Source organism: Schistocerca piceifrons, chromosome 8, assembly GCF_021461385.2.
Source record: "Schistocerca piceifrons isolate TAMUIC-IGC-003096 chromosome 8, iqSchPice1.1, whole genome shotgun sequence".
NCBI classification, from domain to species: Eukaryota; Metazoa; Arthropoda; class Insecta; order Orthoptera; family Acrididae; genus Schistocerca; species Schistocerca piceifrons.
Genome location: NC_060145.1, coordinates 363,798,651 through 363,822,202, shown reverse-complemented (window position 1 = coordinate 363,822,202; position 23,552 = coordinate 363,798,651).

Sequence of the window (23,552 nt, the reverse complement as noted above, 5' to 3'; positions counted from 1 at the left end):
TCGAGCAATTCACATATGTGGATACCTATTACGTATGCTATTACTTCGTTAACAGTCTGCAGCGGAATACCATGTCAAACACTTTTCTGGAATCTAGGGATATAGAAGCTATCTGTCTGCTTCCATCCGTCATTTGCAAGATATCACGGGAAAGAAGGGCAAGCTCAGTACTGCAGGAGCGATGCTTGCTAAAACTATGCTAACATCTGGATAGCATCTTTTCCCTCTGAAGGGAATTTGTTATATTCGAATTCTGCAGCAATGTTAATGGTATTGATCTGCCATTCTGCGTGTTCGCTCTTTTATCTTTCGCATGGCACTCTGCACTGGGTGAGGGATTCGCTATAAATGAAGTAAAAGGGGCCAATGAAGTAGAGCACTCTTTAAAACCGATTTGGAGTTCCATACACACCTGGGAACTTTTCTGTTTTCAACTCATTCACTTGCATCTCTAGGTCAGTTATCCCTATCTTTATGTCTTTCGCCAGCCGCTGTGGCCGAGAGATTCTAGTCACTTCAGTCTGGAACCGTGCTGCTGCTACGGTTGCAGGTTCAAATCCTACCGCGGACATGGATGCGTATGATATCCTTCGGTTATTTTAGTATAAGTAGTTCTAAGTCTAGGGGACTCAGATGTTAAGTCCCATAGTTCTTAGAGCCATTTGAACCATCTATGTCCTTAAAGGGGGAGTGTGGGTGATATTCAAATGAAACTATGTTTGTATGACCCTCCTACGTGAACAATTTCTTTAACGATAAATTTTAAACTTCATCCTATGTTTTCTCGGATTCTCAACTAGATGTTCTAAGATATGACGATGATAGTTGCTGTAAGCTTTGTGCCTCAATCTTTCTATAGACGTACGTATTTCTACTATCTTTTGGCTGTTGTCTTTTGCGTGATTTCTTTTGAACTGAGAGGGCAACAGTCTTTGGGTCTTCAGCATTTCGAATTTCGGTATTCACCCACGTGTCTTTTCAATCCCCAATCCACTTACTCGGCACGTATTTCTCCAGACCGCATTTTACAATTAGTTTAAACATTGCCCCTAATTACACTACGTCCATCATGCTGGAAGTAAATAATACACGTTCATTTTCTAAGTGGGATGCCAACAACAGCTTATCTGCTCTTTCGAGCAAAAACAATCTCGAAGCCTTCGTCATTTATTTATTAACTTTAGTAACGACGCCCTTATGATGACATCATGGTCAAAAATCCCTGTCCCCATACTGACACCGTCGAGAAGGTCAGGGCTGTTTGTAGCAATGAGGTCCAAAATACATCCATTGCGTGTAGGCTTTCGAACAATCTGTTCAATACAGTTCTCGGAAAACATGTTCAAAAGTACTTGACAAGATGCCTGTCCGTAGCCCGTACAACAAAATAACAGACGTCACAGTCTACATTCGGTAGGTTGATGTCGGACCAAAGTAATAATTCCAGAGCTGGTTACTTCCGCGCTACAGATCACAGAATTTCGTTGAATGACTCCAAAACATTCACGGCGGAATCTGGCGGCCGGTGAAACATGCAAAAATTACCTTGGTTTCACCTACAGCTGTTAAAAGCGTCGAATTATCTCCACAGCCACAGTCAAATACCACCTCAATAGAACAAAAAAAAAAAAAAAAATTGTTCAAATGGCTCTGAGCGCTATGGGACTCAACTGCCTGAGGTCATAAGTCCCCCAGAACTTAGAAGAAATTAAACCTAACTAACCTAAGGACAACACACACATCCATGCCCGAGGCAGGATTCGAACCTGCGACCGTAGCGAACGCGCGGTTCCAGACTATAGCGCCAGAACCGCTCGGCCCCCAGCGGCCGGCTCAATAGAACAATATTTGGCTGACTGCTATGTACACTCCACCTCCCACCGTGTCCCGTCTGTCATTTCAATGTGCATTCCATGAAGCATTAGTTTCTCAGAGCTTTCTAATTCGCGTTTCCTCCAGCCCTCGGTCTCGAGTATAATCTAACAGCGACAAATTTCCTTGTGTGCAGTAAATTTGGGAAGTTACTTGTGTAAATATTTCCGCAATTTACTGATAAAATTTTTACTTTCGAAGTGCCTTTACTCTAAACATCGTCTCTCTTTGATATCTCCTTGTCAACAGGCAAATGTTCATGAGATTACCCGAGAAAACCGCCCACCCTAAAAAGACCCCATGTGTACTCCACAGGTATTCTGCTACCCGACTGCTGCTTCCTTTGTGTAGTGTACCCATAACGTATCCTACAATTCTCTATCTGACAACCTTCGCCGTGCGCATTGACCACACGGTTTGAGGCGGCATGCCACGGATATGCGCAGCCCCTCCCGCCGGGGGTTCGAGTCTTTCCTCGGGCATAGGTGTGTGTGTGTTGTTCGTAGCGAAAGTTAGTTTAAGTAGTGTGTAAGTCTATGACCGATGACCTCAGCAGTTTGGTCCCTTAGGAATTCAGAAACATTCGATTTTTATTTTTTTTTATTTTACAACCTTCTTCCAGAAATTAGTGACGGTATAAATGTTACAAAATATATATAACGTCGGAGATCAGTGACTGGCAGTCAGAACCGTAATTCTCACTAAATGATATCACGTAGGAAAGTCTGACACCACTGAAGAGGCATGGAGGAAGTAACAGGATCGAACAAAACTGAGTGAGGGCACGTGGTTAATTATGGAGAAGCTAAGCATGGAGGCTATTCAAAAGTGGTTTTTATTATTTGCTGGGAGGTTTATAAACTGAACTGGTAACTCAGAAGGAATTAGATACTGTTGAGCAATAATGCCCTCCAGTCTTATTAACCAAAGACCTCGCTGTTGTTGGGGAGGCTTGCGTGCCTCAGCGATACCGATAGCCGTATCGTAGGTGCAACCGCAACTGAGAGTTTCTGTTGAGAGCCCAGATATACGTGAGGTTCGCGAAGAGAGGCAACAGCCTCCTCAGTAATTGCAGGGGCAACGGTCTGGATGATTAACTGATCTGGCCTTGTAACATCAATCAAAACGACCTTGCTGTGTTTGTACTGCGAACGGCTGAAAGCAAGGGGAAACTAAAGCCATACTTTTTCCCGACGGCATGAAGCTCTCATGTGAGGTTAAATGATGATGGGTAAAATATTCTGGAGTTAAAATAGCCCCCAATTTTGATCTCCGGGCGGGGACTACTCAGAGGAACGTCATTATCAGGAGAAACATCCGGCGTTTAAGAATAGGAGTATGGAATGTCAGATTCCTTAATCGGACAGATAGATTAGAAAATGTAAAAGGGGAAATGGATAGGTTATAGTTGAATATAGTGTAAATTAGTGAAGTTCAGTAGGAGGAGGAACAGAACTTCTGGTCAAGTGAATACAGGGTTACAAATAGAAAATCTGTTAGAGATAATGCAGGAGTAGGTTTAATAATGAGAAAAATGTAAGAACGCGGATAAGCCGGAATGGGAAGCACAGTGAATGCATTATTGTTGCCAAGATAGACACGAGGCCCGCACCCACTGCAGTAGTACAAGTTTATATGACATTTACCTCCACAGATGAGGAGGAGATTGATGAAATGTATGTTGAGATAAAATAAATTATTCTTATAGTTAAGGGAGCCGAAAATTTAAGAGTCATAGGGGACTGGAATTCGTAGTAGGAAAACTAAGAGAAGGGACAGTAGTAGGTGAATATGGACTGAGGAAACGGAATGAGAAAGGAAGCCGCCTGGTAGAACTTTACACAGAGCATAATTTAATCTTAGCTAAAACTTGGTTCAAGAACCATGAGAGAAGATAGTGAACTTGGGTAACACAAAAGATATTTAATTTAATCGACCTGGTGAATGAAAAACTAGGAAGCAGAGCTTTCAAAATAGGAATTCCACTGCAAGACATCGAACTAATCCACGGTTTAAATTTCTGCCCAGAAGATGTAACATTCCGGCCCTTTCGGCAACACTGGAAGTTTAGAAGCCCGGCAACCAGGGACTAATACAACAAGATGGAACGTAGAGGGCCTCATCGGAGTTCTGAAGGTGCTCCCGAGAAATATCATGGCCGATTACGATACTGGAGTATTCACAGAGACAATGGTAAAAGAGGAAACAGAACTGAAGATCCCAGAATCTTACAATTTTTTTGCCTATGCGCGACAGTGCAAGAGAAGAGGAAGACCAGCGGGGGGGAGGGGGGTTCTTATGCATCATTAAACCACAAACGGCCCCCTTAAAACTTCCTATTAAGAGAAGAGAACATGTAGGTTGTCATGATAGGGATTGGAGTTACAGCAGTAATCTGCTTCAACACAAACTACACCGCAACAGACATAACAGATAAATCAGGGATGGCCTGGGATTGCAATAGAAGCAAGGACAAGATAATCATCGTGAGAGACCTGAATTGCGCGATAAATAGGCAAGATAGAAAAGAAAAATAAGTAATGGAATATCTAGTAAAGGAGAGCCTCACAGTACTCAACAGAAAGGAGGACTGGATAGACATAGGGCACAATGGGGTCAGCAAAATAGATCTAATAATCACAAAGGGCATCCGAACAAACCGCCCTGCCACTACATTGAAAAAGGGAGAAGCAGTCATTCCTAAGTACATTCCAGTACAAATAAATAAATAAAACGGCAGAACCATCAAATTAGAAGAAAGGCGAAATGTAACACTTGGCAAGGTCCTGGACATGGAAATAATCAAAGGGAAAATGACAGAAAAATATAAGGTTGAAAGAGCAATACGAGCAGGAAATATTGACAAAGCTGCCATATGGCTTAGATAAAATATAATAAATTTGGCCACCGTACAAGACACAGATAGGAGAGCGAGGCGCTGACAACGCTACAGAAAACTAAAGCACAAATGGAAAGCGCAACCACCGCAGAATACCAACGACAGCGGAGGAAATACAAGGACCTAATAAAAACGAAGAAAAAGCAAGACCTGCAAGAAGAACAAAAGTAAATGCTAGAGGAAGAAGAAGACCCATACGGAGCTCTGAGACCGAAAAGGCAATAAATACAGCCCAGCATCCCCATGGAAACGCGGAAGGACCACATAAGAAAAGTGATTAGTTCAAAATAAAAAGATCTACGAACAGGACATCTAGGATCCTACAGCCTGATGAGATACTTACCACATATGAAATTCCGAGAGCGATACAGAAAATGAGGGATAAGAGAGCACCAGGAGACGATGGAATAAGAAACGAACACATAAAATCCACAGCACAGGAATACCTGCCGATATGGACCTCCCTTCTAAATAAATGTATACAACTAGGAAGCAAATGGGGAGAATGGAGAAAGTCAAAAATCATAGTAATATGTAAAGTAAAAGGAGACACAGAGAACCCAAACACGTACAGAGGTATAGCTTGGAATCCACGCTACTGAAACTCCTAATGGGAATCCTCGCCAGAGGCTGGCAGAGAAGTTTGAACCCCTTCCACCAGAGCAGTAGTTCGGTTCTAGGAAGGGGCGGTCCACGACCTTGACAGTAGAAAATCCGACGGAATAAAATAAAACAGACGATAGGAAGGCTCGAAGAAAAACTATATGTGGTGTTTGTCGACTACTCAGAAGCCTTCAACGTGATCAACGGTAAGGTTTTAATAATCAAACTGGAGGAACTAATTGGAAGAACGAGTTCAATGACTCTGATATCGAATATACTGGCAGAGAACCGCATGCAGATTGTTGACGGAATATGCATATCTGACTGACTGCCACAGACGAACGGCGTCCTCCAACGTGATCCACTCAGTCATCTGTTGTTTAACATCTTCATGCACAATGTCACGAAAGGAATGGCAACAACAAGCACGTACATATACGCTGATGATACGGCCTGGAATGACTAGAGGACAAATGGAAGGATTCAGAAGCATCCATCACTAGGGATAAGATAGATACGCCTACAAGACAATTAAAGAGACCTTTGGAGAGAACAGACTTATCTGTATGGATATCAAGAGCAAAGTAGGGAATGCAGAAGGCAAAAGGAGTATATAGAGGGTCTGTGCGAGGAAGATGTACTTGATGACAATATTATGGAAATGGAAGAGGACGTAGAGGAAGATGAAATGGGAGATATGATACTGTGTGAAGAATTTAACAAAATACGGGAAGACTTAAGTCGAAACAAGATCACTGGAGTAGACAACATTCCGTTTGAGCTACTGATTGCCTTTGAAGAGCCAGCCATCACGAAACTCCTCCATCTGGCGAGCAAGATGTATGAGGCAGGTGAAATACACTCAGACTTCAAGAAGAATATACTAATCCCAGTTCCGAAGAAAGCAGGTGCTGTAAGGTGTGAAAATTACCGAACGATCAGTGTAATACGTCATAGTTGCAAAACACTAACACTAATCTTTTACAGAAGAATGGTAGAAGCCAACTTCGGTGTAGATCAGTTTTGATTGTGGACCCAAGGAACACACGAGGCAATGAATTTGTAGACTTACAGAAAGCTTTTGACAGTCTTAACTGGAATACTCTCTTTCAAATTCTGGCAGGGGTAAAATACAGGTAGCGAAAGCTATTTACAGTTTCTACAGAAGCCAGATAGTAGCCACAAGAGATGAGGAGCACCAAATGGTAGCAGTGATAGAGAAAGAGTGAGACTGGTTTGTAGCCTATCCCTGATGTTATTCAGTATCTCTATTACACAAACAGTAAAGGAAACAAAAGAGAAATTTTGAGTAGGAGTTAAAATACAGGAAGAAGAATTAAAATCTTTGAGGTTTGCTCATGACATCGTAATTCTGTCAGAGACAGGAACGGATTTGAAACAGCAGTTGAACGGAATGGACAATGTCTTGAAAGAAGGGTACAAGATGAACATCAACAAAAGCAAAACAAGAATGATGGAATTTAGTCGAATCAAATACGGTGATGCTAAGGGAATTAGATTAATAAGTGAGACACTTAAAATGGTAGATAAGTTTTGCTATTTGGGAAGCAAAATAACTGATAATCGTCGAAGTAGGCAGGATATAAAATGTAGACTGGTCTTTGGCAGTGGTGATGAATGTTGTAGCTGATGTCTCAAACGTGGCGGAGCTCTTGCGTGTTCTACACTACATTGACGCCAGTGCGAAGGTGCTGCGGTACTGGGGAAGAGGTGTGGTCTTTATGAGTGTCTCCTGTACATCGTAGCGGACTAGAGCTAACCCTCGCTAAGACTGTGGTAACGACTCGCATTGCCAACTTCGGCGTTGCAACGCGGTCACTGTACGGTATCACAGTGGCTATCTCAATTAACTTCAGGCGAATGCCAGATAGGCAAAACAATCCACATTTTGTTCCATTCTTTAGTCTTTGAAGGCTGAAAAGTCCCCTCCAATGGCCTAATTCTCGTCGGGACATTAAAGCCTGTTCCTACTTGCTTCCTTGAGAATGGATTATTTGCAAGATTCACATCATAAGCTTGCCCGCAGTCGGTAAAAGTCAGTCCTGCCACAAATCCTCTAGCTCGTTACAATAAATCTCATTACGGAGAAGAGCAACACGATTACTCGCTCAGGCAATGTCGAACTGTTCTTGTGCCAATCAAAACTTCATACAATTTTTTTTTTTAGACAGCTATTCAGCCACCATATTTCTTTTTGGAAGACTATGTTCTTCCACGATTGGATGAATATGTGTCACCCTTTAACTGACAATTTTATTCATGAAGCCATTTTCACACTTTCCAAAGAACATAAGGTACTGTAAATGACACTTTCACACAATTAACGATACAGCTGTTCTTGATTAAAAATCTCATACCAGGATTAACCTAACAAGTTTCATCGTAATACACCATCACTGGAAAGTGCACTACGTCAGATACAAGAACGTGAAATGAACAGTTCACCGAAGTACTCGTTTCTGAAGAAACTATTAACTGTAATCATGACTGACAATTAGGTTATCAATTAAAGAATGGATATTCAGTTACGCACAAGTACAGTGCCAACAGTTCAAAACTATCTCATATGTATTTTGGTGCGCTTTAAAATTGTTTCATAATATAAACTGCTCAGTAATCAGGAAAACTACGCTCCATCCGCCTGTGGGTAGAGAGGTGTTAATGTTCTTAATTGTGCGCTAAATAGTCCCGTCGGATACAGAGTAGGCGTAAAATTTTCTGGAACCCACGCTTTAGAGTTGACAGTGGGAACGCAGTATGCTGTAGCAGCAGCTTTAGAAATTTAAATTGGCGGTGGTCTCTAGTACAACAAAGCACTTCCTCCACTGCAGTGCTGTGCTGTGGCGCTATACAGTAGTTACCGCATAAAAGTTTTCTAGTGCGGATCATTACGTTATCCAAAGTCTCACACGTTAAGCTTGCTGCCTCGACAGAGACTTTACAAATACTGTGTTACATGTGTCAGTGCTGGTAAGGTTGTATTTCTGATAAACCGTAAAATGAAAATAAAATTAGTATGTGATATACACGTTGCCATGAAGTGTTAGAAAAGTCGTCCGTAAAGGGAGGAACTTGAAGCGCATATTGTAACATGCCGTATACTCACACTTGCATCTTACCATATTGCCGGCCTTTGTTTCCGAGCGGTTCTAGGCGCTTCAGTCTGGAACCACGCGACCGCTACGGTCGCAGGTTCGAATACGGCCTCAGGCATGGATGTGTGTGATGTCCTTAGGTTAATTAGGTGTAAGTAGTTCTAAGTTAATGGGGACTGATGACCTCAGATATTAAGTCCCATAGTGCTTAGAGCTATTTGAACCATATCTTACCATATTGTTGATACAGTCAGCCCTTCCTCCACTGACGAGTAACAGTCGTGGAAGCTTCCATACAAATCGTCGTCCTCCCAATGAATTATGTTCACAGAGAAGGATCTGGACTTCTGCTCTAGTTTAGCCTTCGTTCAGAAACATTATTTTGCAAGCCTCCACAAAGGTATGTGTAGAAAACGTATGACTACTACGCCTTAAATTCACTCCCTCCAGTCTTACAAACTGCACTGGCGTTTTACACCTTTCTAGAGCATGTGCTCTGTTTGGAAAAACTTCCTATCAGTTTTGATATGCTCCAATCAGAGCTTTCGAAACAATTTAATACCTTTTCTCATAAAGGGCTCAAATGGCTCTGAACACTATGGGACTTAGCTTCTGAGGTCATCAGTCCTCTAGAACATAGAAATACTTAAACCTAACCTGAGACCGTAGCGGATGCGCGGTTGCAGACTTTAGCGCCTAGAACCGCTCGGCCACCCCGGCCGGCCTTTTTTCGTAGTTTCATGTTCCGCTAGCAGATAAAATCTGGAGGTGTGGTGTAGGATGGGAAACGGGTGCTGCCAACATTCCGAAGCGAAACACCAGATGGCAGAGATAGAAATTCCTGCGACGGGCTTCCAATAATCGAGTCCCTGCTGTGACAGCGACGCCGCTGTTCTGTTCGTGGAACGCGGGGTGACGTCTGCGCCGGGCGGAAGATTTTCTCAGCTACCTCTCGCTTCTCCCACTCTGGCCACACGCGGTGCGAAGTTGTCTGAATAAGACAGGAGACAGCACTGACAACGCCTGGCAAGCAACCTAGCCCTTTTTCCCTCACAACATTACACGTTGGAAATGATATTACTAAACTTACTAAAATAATAATAACTGTGATTCGAATGATATTAGAAGACAGTAGTTTCGCAGATAAGCCACTGTATACAAAAGTGTTTGAATGCTGTGGAGAAAGATAACCACTCCAGGCTGTCTCCTTTGGCCTAGCTTGAGAAAAGAAGTGAATGCTGTGATTCGCTGTACTTCAAACTTATACGAATGAGGTTCACACAGGATTGAGGAACCCAGCAAATGAAAATATTTGTGTAGGAGCACTGTCGAGCAAGGAGGCAACCGTAAATTAATCAACAGTGAGAATGAACAGGTCTTAACAATAGTGACGTTGAAAGTTCTAAGCTGTTTATTTAGTTGCAGTGTCCGCTGTCTATCATAGGTACGGAACGTAGCATAATCGAAAAGTGAACATGAACAACCATGGTAGTAATCGAAGGCGCCATAGAGCTGTGGACTGCAGACCACCTTTATCGATGGATGCCTAATGTCTTTCTGGACGGCGATGGGACCATCTAGTAGAATGGCTCCCCATGTCAGAACGATTCTAGTTTAATCACCAAATTCGCCTGATCTGCATCCGACGAAACTCTACAGAGAATCCATAGGATACCATCTCCGTGTCTACAAACCACGGGCACGTACGTAACGACTACTGTATGATCACTACAACGAAATCTAATGTCACACACCTCCGGGAACGTACGAAGAATTTGTGACACAGAATCGCTGCTCTTTAGTGCACCCAAAGTGTACCAACAAGTACTTCGCAGCTCATCATAATGTTTCGCCTCACCAACGTGCTTCCCAAACCAAACGTAAAACTCATTCAATTAGTGTTAATACTATCTTCCATCAACCACACATCATTGGAAGTGCAAATAAGCATGCCTTATGCATCAATGTAATTTTATTTGAAGCCCCTATTACTTCATTTGAAATTAGTCAAGTTTGTTAAGCGTACATCTTTTATTCATGACAAATTTTCTATTTCTCAGCATGTTACGTTTCAAACTTCTTTACTGCAGCTAGATTTAGCTGTGGGTGACTGGTAACTCTGGCGACGATATGTGTATCTTGTTTTGTACGTCGACATGAATTAATCAATGGTGCACATGCAGACTGTCAGCCTATTCGTGCTGCAGAGGGTAGTAATAGTCCTTAAAGTGTTGTGATGAAAAGTTTCGTGTCTTATGACAGCCTGTTAAGGTGATACTGGTTTCACTTGAAAGCGATACTTTACGGTAGCTGATGGTGATTCCGTATGACATTAATGCTTCGATAGTAACTTTAGTGAGAAAGTAATGTGAGAATACATGTTATAGTCTGACTGATACAGCCGAGAGTGGCCAGGGTAACTTAAATGAGATTTTTACTACAGAGGGAAATAAATCTGAGAACACCTGCGTAGGGAAGTGTCGTTCCAGGCACGTGTGAATTCCACCTATGCCTGTCGATAAGGAACTTATAACCAGTGTTGCACTACTTTTGCACTGTCTAGTCCCCAGGCGATTTGAAGTGGATGACGATGTACATCCACTGATACACTCTACCAGCAACTAACATTCTATCTGATTATATTCACGTAACGATTGATGGAAATAGCTCTGTATATATACATCTTGATTCAGGCCTTCTCAATTTACTGTCCTCATCGCCTCTACCAAGGATAACCAACTGGTGCTGCAGAAAGAACGGCAGTATTCGTTCTGTTATAAAACTGTGAGCAGCATAAGAGTATTACACGATAAAAACATCAACATTTCATCAAAATTTCGTATTTTTACTCTTTACCGCTTTTCATTACATTTGACAATTTTCTGACTAGTTACGATACTAGCAGAAAGTCTGGAAATTCCAGCATTTTTGCTGTCTTCTCTGTTCGATGACGATTCCTAATGCTAGATTTATAGTAGGTCTCACTTCTATCTTGTGTATGTGTGTTTTGATATATTCATGGCATATCCCCATAAATGCGCTAACAGTTTTAGCACTCTTTTAGTCTCTACTTTTACAGATCTAATAAAAAAATGGTTCAAATGGCTCTGCGCACTATGGGACTTAACATCTGAGGTCGTAAGTCCCCTAGAACTTAGAACTACTTAAACCTAACTAACCTAAGGACATCACACACATCCATGCTCGAGGCAGGATTCGAACCTGCGACCGTAGCGGTCGCGCGCTTCCAGACTGACGCGCCTAGAACCGCTCGGCCACACTGGCCGGAACAGATCTAATATGTTCATACCGTTCCAAAATACACTTGGCCGTTATAATTTCTACACTATAAGGTACATCGATTATGAAATTTACTTGTTGTCCGGATACACTATAATTGGAAAAATATAGCAAAACTTTCAGATGATTTGAGGGTGTAGAGTGTGAAATCTGACACAGAACGCTACCACCTGTGGTAGCAACGATTGCTCTAACCCGTCTAACCCGTAGTCGAAGTGAGCTTGAATGAAGATACCGATACATCATTCCATGCCCTATCAACTCTTCGTCGCAGTTCATCAGTTCTGGTGAGTACTGACCAATGGCGTGTCAGTCCTTGTGCATCGCACCGAAGTTTTTTCAATAGGTGATGGGTCTGGAGAGCCACCTGGTAATGGTAATGGTTCACCGAGTGTATCCATGTCATTGAGGTCAGCACAAGGATCATGTTGTCGTGTTGAAACATATCGTCATGGAACCAGCGGTCTTAAAATTTCAGAAGAATGAGGACTACGGTCCACATTACGGGCTGTGCGAACCGGACGTAACCGAGTTAAAAAGAAAACTTCCCATCACACTCTCCTCAAATTTAGCAGTAATATTGGCAAGAAAATAATGGGATACGAGGGAGATTTAAACATGCACCTCCCCCTTCGCAGTGCAACACCGTGATCACATGAGCACGACGCCGTGTCTCTAGAAATTTGCTTGATACTGCGCACATTGACCTTGGGATGCTCACCGTTTTTATTTTGCTTGTTTTTCTATCAGACTCCGTTACAGATTCTTCCTGTTTTAGTAACTGAGCTGTGTTCAGATTTTGACAGGCTATACTCTGTGTCATCTTACCACTAAATGTGAGGGGGATCTGATGGGGAGTTTCCCTTGTTAGTGGCACTGCCGAGGAGTGGGCAGATCTTCAGGGCACTCTCTTGTCCTTCGGCTGGGAAGCTGCCCCAGTCAACGGCCAGAGGATGCGGAAGAAAATGGAAACCACTGCATTAAATACACTTAATGTGCATCCTCAAGACACGTGGACTTCTCTGTGTCCCACAACCATTGCGTGTGAGTGTAAGTGCGCGGAGAGTAATGTCGCCGCTCATGTGTACTTCATTCAACCTATACCCTGGGGACGGCCACTAGAAACCGCCAGTAGGAAGCGTGCGGCGGCACTGTCTCCGACGCGCCGTCTACCAGTGACTCGTGCCTTTATACGCTCGGACCAGCGCTGACTCATTCTCACGTCCGAAAGGACAGATACCATTGGTGACCGTGCAGCTGTCTAGAATGAAATTATAATTAAATCAATACCATTACCTGCTGACAGGCGTTGATATACACCATCGGGGACAGTTGAAAATGTGTGCCCCGACCGGGACTCGAACCAGGGATCTCCAGCTTACATGGCAGACGCTCTATCCATCTGAGCCACCGAGGGCACAGAGGATAGTACGACTGCAGGGATTTATCGCTGGCACGCTCCCTGTGAGACCCACATTCTAGTTATTTTTATTTTTATTTCTATTTATTTATTTATTGTTCCGTGGGACCAAATTAAGGAGAAATCTCCATGGTCATGGAACGAGTCAATGCATGAAATTATAACACGATAGTAGAAACAGATAAAATGAAATATAAAAAACATATTCAGGCGACAAGTCGTAAGTTTAAATAAAGAAAATCAACAATGTAACACTGGAATTTGCTTAATTTTTTAGCTCTTCCAGGAGCTCCTCGACAGAATAGGAGGAATGAGCCATGAGGAAACTCTTCAGTTTAGACTTCAAAGACTTTGGGCTACTGGTAAGATTTTTGAGTTCTTGTGGTAGCTTATTTAAAATCGATGCAGCAGAATACTGCACTCCTTTCTGCACAAGAGTCAAGAAAGTGCATTCCACATACAGATTTCATTTCTGCCTAGTATTAACTGAGTGAAAGCTGCTAACTCTTGGGAATAGGCTAATATTGCTAACAACAAACGACATTAAAGAAAATATATACTGTGATGGCAATGTCAGAATTCCCAGACTGTTGAATAGGGGTCGACAAGAGGTTCTCGAACTTACACCACATATAGCTCGAACAGCCCGTTTTTGAGCCAAAAATACCCTTTTTGAATCAGAAGAATTACCCCAAAAAATAATACCATACGACATAAGCGTATGAAAATATGCGAAGTACACTCCTTTTCGTGTTGAGCTGTCACTTATTTCTGATACTGTTCTAATGGTAAATAAAGCAGCATTTAGTTTCTGAACAAGATCCTGAACATGGGCTTTCCACAACAGCTTACTATATATCCGAGCGCCTAGGAACTTGAACTGTTCCGTCTCGCTTATAATATGCCCATTATGTCTGATCAAAATATCAGTTCTTGTTGAATTGTGTGTTAGAAACTGTAAAAACTGAGTCTTACTGTGATTTAGCATCAAGTTGTTTTCCACAAGCCAAGAACTTATTTCATGAACTACATTATTTGCTACTGTTTCAATATTACACACAAGATCCTTCACTACCAAGCTGGTGTCATCAGCAAAGAGAAATATTTTTGAATCACCTGTAATACTAGAAGGCATATCATTTATATAAATAAGGAACAGCAGTGGCCCCAGCACTGACCCTTGGAGAACGCCCCACTTAACTGTGCCCCATTGCGACTGAACATCACTACCACTCTCAATATTGCGGAGAATTACCTTCTGCTTTCCGTTCTTAAGGTAAGAGGCGAACCAATTGTAAGCTACTCTCCTTACTCCATAATGGTCCAACTGCTGCAGTAATATTTTGTGGTCAACACAGTCAAAAGCTTCGTTAAATCAAAGAAAGCACATAGCGTTCGCAACCTTCTATGTAATCCGTTCAAAACCTCACAGAGAGAAGTGAATATAACATTTTCAGTTGTTAAACCATTTCTAAAACCAAACTGTACATTTGACAGCAAATTATATGAATTTAAATGCTCCAGTAACCTAGCATATACAACCTTCTCGATAACTTTAGCAAACACCGATGACATGGAAATAAGTCTAAAGTTTTTGAGTCCACACACTATAATCTTAGTGCCCCTGTCAATACACCCATTACTCGCGGCATACAATCCACCGTGTCCCGTAATAATTCAGGCAATTCGTGTGCATCCGCACTGAAAGAGGTCATCAGCCGGTTAGACTAAACGATGTGAAGACGGCATCAGTTCTTTTGGACATGTCCGAAAGAACAGAGTTCTTCAAAAATGGCTCTTAGCACTACGGGACTTAAAATCTGAGGTCATCAGTCCCATAGACTTAGAACTACTTAAACCCAACTAACCTAAGGACATCACTTAAATCCGTGCCCGAGGCAGGATTCAAACCTGCGATCGTAGCAGCAGCGCGGTTCCGGACTGAAGCGCCTAGAACCGCTCGGCCACAGCCGCTGGCTCGGCGAGTTCTGGTTCTGATTAATTCCTTTGGTCTCTATCAATGTTTGCGGCTTCCTTCTGGTGTGGCTAGCGCATCTGCTACGTTCCAGTGATTTTGAGTGGAGCTGATTATGGCTGTACCGGGTTGCATTAATTATCTGGATGATATTGTTATCACGGCCGGATCCTCCACGGATGAACACCCAAAACATTTTTGCACTTTGTTTTCTGTCTCTCAGTCCGCAGGCAGTTTCTTTAACCTTCTATAGTTTATTTACGGTTAGAAGTCTCGCTAGATTGGGTTCGCCCTCTTCCGGACCACACCTTCGCTGTTAGGTCTATGCCTCGATGTTGCCCACGAAGGAGCTCGCCCTCGCCTCACAATACAGCCCCAGCGCGGTCCTAACGCACTGATATGCCAATGTCTTTGAATGTCTCACTTTAAGGAGGAAAAGAGTGGCTTGCCATAGTCTATGCTCTCCAAAAATTTAGTGTTTTCTGTTGATGGATCCAAATCTCACCTTGTTACTGACCATAAGCCCTTGGATTCCTTATTTAACACTCACCCTTCCTTGCACCCACAACGCTAGACGCTCTTCTTGTCTTGCTACAATCAGGAAATCCATTTTCGATCTACGTCCAAACATTTCAATGGAGACGCCTCTTTCTGTCTTCGTCTGCGTCCCGATCCTGACTTCGAACGCGAATAATTGGTTTACTTCCACCTTGATAATGAAACGCAGACCATGATCTAGGTTTCCCGAATTACGAGCTCGAGCGTAAGAGCTGTCATGGCCGTGGACCCGGTTCTCCGCCAGGTCGTTCGAATTGTTCAACACGGCTGGCCAGTTAAACCGCAATATTGCGCTACGAACCCCCTGGGAAACTATGTTCTCTGCTAGTCGAATTCAAAAATATTACCAGTAATCCACACGCTTTCAAATCGAAACTGAAGACTTTCTTCATGGGTCGTTCCATCTATTCCGTCGAGGAGTTCCTAGAAAAATTAAGCTGATTCTTATTGTATTGTTGATTGCGTTTACTTAAACTTATGGACTGACTTTTTCCGGACATTTTATTTTTATCTGTTATTACTTTTATGTTGTAATTTCATGTACTGACACGTTCCATGATGTTGGAGATTTGCTCCTACAGAACTTGACGTGAAAATAAATAAAAATAAATAAATGAGCATATAACAAATTGTAGAAAAAGGAGATACCAAGCTGAGATTTACAGGAAGAATGTTAAGGAAATGTTCATCCTCGATAGATGTGGCTTGCCAAAAACTTGTTGGAACTATTCACGATAATTTTGAGTCTGCGACCCTTACAAGATTATTTTAATGGTTGTGTTACACAAGTTTCAACGATGAGCATCGCGTTTTGGTATGAGATGCGTGAAAACTTGTAACTGAAATCCTATGAAGTATATTGTCGGTTAATAAACAAGAACGGAAAGTTCAGTAAATTTGTGAACGATCAAAAACTAAAATCAATACGCAAAAATTTTGTGGGGGACTATGATGATGATAATGACGGTTTTTTTCTCTAGTTTTAACACGACGCCTAAATGATAAGAGTGGATACCAGAGGTTGCAACATACCACTTTCGTTTGCATTCTCATCAGAGGCTCCATTATGCCGATCCGTTAAGAAACTCGCTAATGTTTGTAGCACTCTACGACGCGGCTGCAAACAGAACACAGCAGGGACAGCAGAGTGTACGTAGGGAAAGATAAAGGCTTTTCGTGCCCTTAATTAGTGAGAGAGTCGATGCGACATCGCCCAAAGGCGAGACGGAATACAGGGGCAAGTAATCGGCGCAGATCTCTCGGGTAGCGTTCCCGTGCCCACTGAAGCTTTCATCTTGTGTAATCAAATTTGTCGAGCACGTCTGAAAGCTTTGCTCCGTGCTAATTACGGCACTGCATGAAGTTGGTGCGCTGCGCGATTAAAAGGCGACGTCGTACAGGAGGAATCCCGAAAAAGTGGAAATGTGTCACTGGATGAGGACTTTCAACTGAGGTAGCTCAATGGAATTGTAAGTCTCTTCACGAAATTATCATTGTACCTGTATTGTGCATGTACTTTAATTAATTTCATGTTTCTAAAGAGCTGAATGAAACAGTGTGCAAGCACAAGAGGAAAATTTAGGAGTATATATTGCGTCTCAGGAATAGTTTTAATTATTCCCCACAAGGTTTTGGAGTCAACTGCGAAGAGAGTATGTGCCTCGATGATCAGCTACAGGGAAACTCACTTTCCTGTCAGAGCAATTTCAAATATGTTTCTAAAACTACCGAGCGAGTCGGATCTGAGATTAGGAACTACGGTAGAGCAGAACTGAGCATTAGCAAATACAGTTTGTGTAGGTCAGTGGTTCTCAGCTTTGGGGTAAATAATCTGTGTATGGTAAAAATGTAACTTTTTGGAGTACAGACAAAAATGTTCCAATTTTGTGCCTACATAGTTTCCGCACTTTTTTTTTTCAGTGCCGCCTTTCATTCGTGACACAATGTGGTGGATGTTACAGCTTGTGAAACGAATGTATGAACAACGTCTTCCTGGCGTAGTCCACCCATTACCCACATAATTAATTTGCACAGTGCGTAACAGCAAAGAAGTCATATATATGATATATGCTTCAATATGTTCCCGGAGCAGGAAAGAGTACCCCCAGTGGACCATAAGCTACCTCGTTGTTCGCTACACAACTTTAAACGAACAAAGAGGCAGAACACAACACTCACTATGTAGCGGCTACAAAGCTGCCATAAAGACTTAATTTTATTATTATTATTGTTATTATGAGGCAGTGGTCGGACAAATCTTAGGCCGCATTAAGTCTTCCAATTTCCGCCAGTTCAGAAGTAAGGAATCCAACAACCGAGTCATTGAGAAACAATAGTCCTAAATATAGCGCACACATTTTAATATGGTTGATCTTAAATGGTGTACTGGGAGTGGTTGAAGCAAGAGCGAGGAGTGTTGGACAGGGTTCACATTTTGTAGTAAGTGATGGCAACATGAAGCACTTAGAATTGCTTCATCACTTTATAAAAATGTTGTTATAAATGAGCAATGCAATTGTCTCATTGAATCGTTATCTCATGGTTTGCTAAAAGAACAACAATAATAAATAGGTACCATTTATATTTTGGCATTTTAAGACTAAAAGTGTTCGAAGAAAAGTCTTGCTTATTCTAAAGTTTAGTTAGGCGTTTATGATGATGTTGGTGGGAGGAAGAGATGAGGGGGTTGATACTAGCTAAAATGTGATTACACTTGGGGGTAAAGGTCTCACAAAGTTTTGGAAACACTGGCGTAGGGGATGGTCAGGCACTTTCTGACACTAAGCTTTTGCAAAATTATAATATTTCTTTTATTTTCTGACGGTTTATTAGCACATTCTTCACATACTTGTAGTGCACATTCTTCACATCCACACGCGCATCAATCTGTAGCGCTTTATTCTGCAAAAGTGACTGTGTTGTGCGGGTTCACGGCATTGTTTAGCGTAGGGCCGCATTTCTTCGCGGAGATAATTTCTACAGTTCCCGTAACTTGCACCGTCACTGGTAATCGCTATGAGAGTCTTTTTCTCACCGAAGTCACTACAACCGTTCAACAGCGTGAATGTGTGGGAAGGGCCATTTTAATGGAAGATGGCGCTCCTCCGCACATTGTGCAGCCAGTGAAGCTGCTACGGCAGAGGAATATCGAGAATGCTAGAATTATTAGCCGTTATATCCCTACGGAGTGTCCACCCATATCAGCTAATCGCAATCCGTGCGACTTCTGGCTGTGTAGTTATAGGAAAGAAGTTGTGTTCAGTGCTCCAATTACGAAAGTAGCTGAACTGAACGCGCCCGTTGCGCAACGTATTCTGACTGTGATCCGCGATTTCTAAAATTAGTCCGCCACCCCATCCCCCTGGGGATGGGGCGGGAGGCAACTTTAAAGTTTCAAATGGGAACCCCCATTTTAATTGAAGAATCAGATTATACATGAAAAACTACATACGCTTTGTCTTAAACATATGTTTTGATTCTTGGTAGGTGGCACTGTAATTCAAGAAAATCCATGTTCTCATTTTTACGGGAAAATTGTTACGGATGAATAAAAAATTCTTAGTTTCTTCGTAAATTTTGATTCGATAAAACTAAGACTCTCCCTCTCTCCCCGCAGGGTGCGGTTTGAGAGAGAGGAATTAGAGTTTTAAAAATGTTTACCCAAATATTAATTTTACCTGCAGATTCGGGTAAGTTTTGTTTGTTACGTGGTCATGAAGCCACACTAATTTTTATTATCAAACAAATCATCTGACTATCTAACTAACTAACGAAATATTCTACTTACTAACGAGTGAACTTATTAACTAAAAAAACTGACTCATGAACCTAATGAGAACATGGATTTTCTTGAATTATGGTACCAACTACCAAGAAACAAAACAAATGTTTAAGACAAAATGTACGTAATTTTTTATGTAGAATCTGATTCTGCGATAAAAAATGGGGGTTCCCATTTGAAATTTTAAAGCTGCCTCCCACCCCACCCCCATTGGTCTGGGCTGGTGGGCTAATTTTAGCAGCAGCAGATGTCCCTCCTCAAAAATAATCAACTTTCGATTCTACACATTTTTTCGCGTGAAGCTTATATTTCGAGTTATTCTAGTTTGTCAACTTAAAATTTACACCCTGTATAGCGTTTTGCAGTGCCATTGATAATTAGTTAACCTCGTGCACGCCTACGTCAGAAGTTTCCCCTTAGAAAGACGAAACAACACTATTCTACAGATGGAAACTGTCCCACATACGAAAATGTATTGTTTTTGTGTCCGTTTTTATCCTCGAAAATCTCTGAGGGCTGTCACAGCTGTGTGTGGTGTTCCGTTAGCGCTGCCGTTACACACGACCTCTTGATGCTGTGGTTGGTCTCCCTGAACTTTTGGCAGCCAGGCTGCCATTTTTCGAGTAACAACATCTGGCAGCCACAACCGAGTTTCGCCCTTCCTGTGTCTGCAGAAAAGTAATTCTGACAGCTTAAAGGGCACCGCTTCGTCCGCTGCAGTCGTAACATGAGACTACAAAGGGTGGCGGAAGATATTGTATACGTAACAAAAACAGACTCCAATTTTTAGGTGTACGTAGTTGATTATAGACAGATTATTGATCGTTAATACATTCAATCTGCGAGACTTCGCAAAGAGTAAACGGATGACGCACCACCCCTTGTCTCCGTTGAAGACATGGGAATGAAGTACCGTAATACCATACCACGATCTCTATTTAGTCACTGGTGCTCTGGCTCCTACAAGAAGAAATTCTTTTCGGATTCAAACTAAATTATCTATATTATTACGTAATTATTACCTAAGGCTGTCAAAACTCTGCAGACTGGATCATCACCTGACATTTAAACTGTAGTGTCGTCTTTGTTACTAACTACCCTACCCGGCTTCTCCCAGACATAGCTGACTAAAAGAGATTCTTTACATATTATTAAATAAAAAATATATTTTTTATTTCTATTTTATCATTGTCACATTTTTAATTTTGAGGTACAACAATTGTTTGCCTACTACTGTATATTCGCAGACATGTTCTTCAATATGTCTGTGAATAAATGTTCGGGAGATAAAAGTCGTGTAACTGGTTGCCGTGTAAAGCACAGTTTCTTCACGTTCATGTCATGATCATGATGTAGGTATACGTGCCCTTGTCGTTTGTTGATCCGTATACTGTACACAGTGTGAACCGTATTCCAGATTCTTGAACGTGAATGTCAGTTCGGTAGGAATTAAAGAAACTCGTGGTATAAATTCTGGTTTCCCTATTTCTTTGCGAATCATTGTACTGTCCTCGACGATATAATTCTGCGGTTCTTTCATGCAGTGCCCCGTGTCATTGTATGAATTCAGTGAGTTGATACTCGCCAACAAAGTGATTAGAAACAAATCTTCAGTGCAGCAATGCATGGTAGCAAAATTTGTGAAATTTGTCGATGATGGTACCGATGGAAACGAACATCGTATCTTCAAAAGTATCCGAAACCTGCAATGTAACACGGAAATGTCCACTAGATGCAATGAGATGTGGACCCACAGTAAAATACCAGGTGGGGAGTACTGTGTTATCAGTATAAAAGCAGAAACAGGCATAATGGTTCAGTCAGATGTATTTGGTGACTTCCAAAGTGGTATACTCATGGGATGTCACCTGAGTAATAAATCAAAGCGGGATCTTTCAACTCTTTTAAAGCTACTCATGCCGATTGCTGGTGATGTTATTGTGAAGAAAAAATGTTAACGAACATCACCAGCTATATCAACAGCAAGAAGACCAACATTGACGGACAGGGTCCATCAGGCACCGAAGGAGGCGGTTGTGAAACCTGTCATTAAATCAGAGCAAACAGTCACTTGTGATTTACAAGGTGCATCCAGCAGTGTAAACAGCACAGTGACTGTGGGGAAGGGTTTGAAAAGAATGGAGTAAAACGGTCGAGAAACTGGTCGTAGGGCACACAGTTTTGCACACTAAGTAACGATTGAGCTCATGTAAAGAGCGTCACCACAGGACAGTGGATGACTGGCAACGAAGGATTTTCTGCGATAATTCACGCTATATCCTGCAGAAACCCGGTTGAAACCTTGGCCGTGATAAATGCCTGGAGAACGCTGCTTGCTATCATGTGTTGCGCAGCAGTGAAGTACAGGGGAGTTGGTTTCACGTTACGGTGCCCTTTTCGTAGTTAGAGTACGGTCCCTACATTGTACCAAGAAGACTCTAATTGCGAGAACAACATCAACCATTTTTACAGTATTGTGCATTGCACACATTCGGGGACTAGTCTGAAAACTAAGTTATTATTGATTGTATCACTATGACAAAGCACCCTGCCGTATAGCAAAATCGGCGTGGCAATGTATTGTGGGTGAAAACATTCCTGAAATGGACTGGCTTGCGCATACTCCTGCTAGAATCTTGTGGAACACATTTCGGATAGGTTAGAATTTGAATATCTACTTCGTTCCACAACACAACGCCCAACATGACTACCTACTCTGGTTCCAGCGCTTGATAACAAATGGACTGCCGTTCCTGCAGAAGTAATCAGACAACTCACTGAAGGTGTCCCCGAGCCAAGTTCAAGTCATCATGAAAGACAGGTATCGACCGAAACCACGAAAATGTACACTAATAACTGTCAACGTGCTTTTGATAAGGAAGTGTATGTTTTCTCTTCACCATGTGAGGGCCATATTGTTTATTTCACTGGTAACTTCATTTATTGTCCTTGGAAAGACTCTTTCGCGTAGTCTGTGTGAGATAGTGTAATATCCAAGGATGTCTGCATGTATTATGCACAAATTCAATATCACTCATAGACTTCTTTTACTCAATAGCACACTGCGCTACTCAAAGCATTTTGGTACAGTCTCGATATTGTCATAGCAGCAGCCCCTTCAACCACTCTAGCACGTTTCTGGCCATATGACACCAACAGTTTTCATGTCGCAAGATTCCACCGCTTTCGGCAAAGTAATAACGAATGCAGGGCTCTTGGTGCTCGGCAGCAATGTTAACGTAGCCCACAGCCGTCAGGCTGGTTTTAGTTACTACCAGAGGTCCCATGGACGCCGAGAGGGGCGCCCCATCGGCTTGCATCAGTAGCACGGTCCATGTTACGGCAGTCTTTCGCCTATATCACGGCCTATGTGCACTGTGTCCTCGAAAATATGTAGCGAGAAACGTGATTATTCCGGTCAAGCTACACATTTCCACTAATCTAAAGTCTGCCTCTATTATCCTCTGTCCTCAGATATACCAAATGGCTATATCTTTGGGTCAATATGGGAACATATAATGATCCTCTGATGTGGAGCCTCATGTTCAACTACGAGCGCTGAACGGGCTAGCTGAGACATTTCTGCCTGCAAAAGCATTATGGACTGATGACATACCGGCCACTGCCAACCCTGATTTACAGAGGAGCAAGCAGTCCCACCTCCATGTTCAGTGAAAAGATGAGTAGATCCAACGATCAGCCGCCTATTCGTGGTTCCAAAGTCCTTCAACCACTTTCTGCACATACTCTCAACAATAGCATACGAACAGTGGACCCGCTTGTCCGTTTGTATACTAATCTTTCCTCTATCAAAGTCGCTTGTACCAGAAGACTTCACATTAGTGGCGTGTATCGTTGACAGAATGATACTTCATTCGTCTCTGCTCGACTTATATACACTGGTCTGCAAAACATGAGGACAACAGTAACTTTGGCGTGATGTGTCACTGCCAAGTAACGTAGCTATATGAGACTCGGACCATACATAACGAAATCTGCTACATTATGGCATGGAAAGTTACTAAACG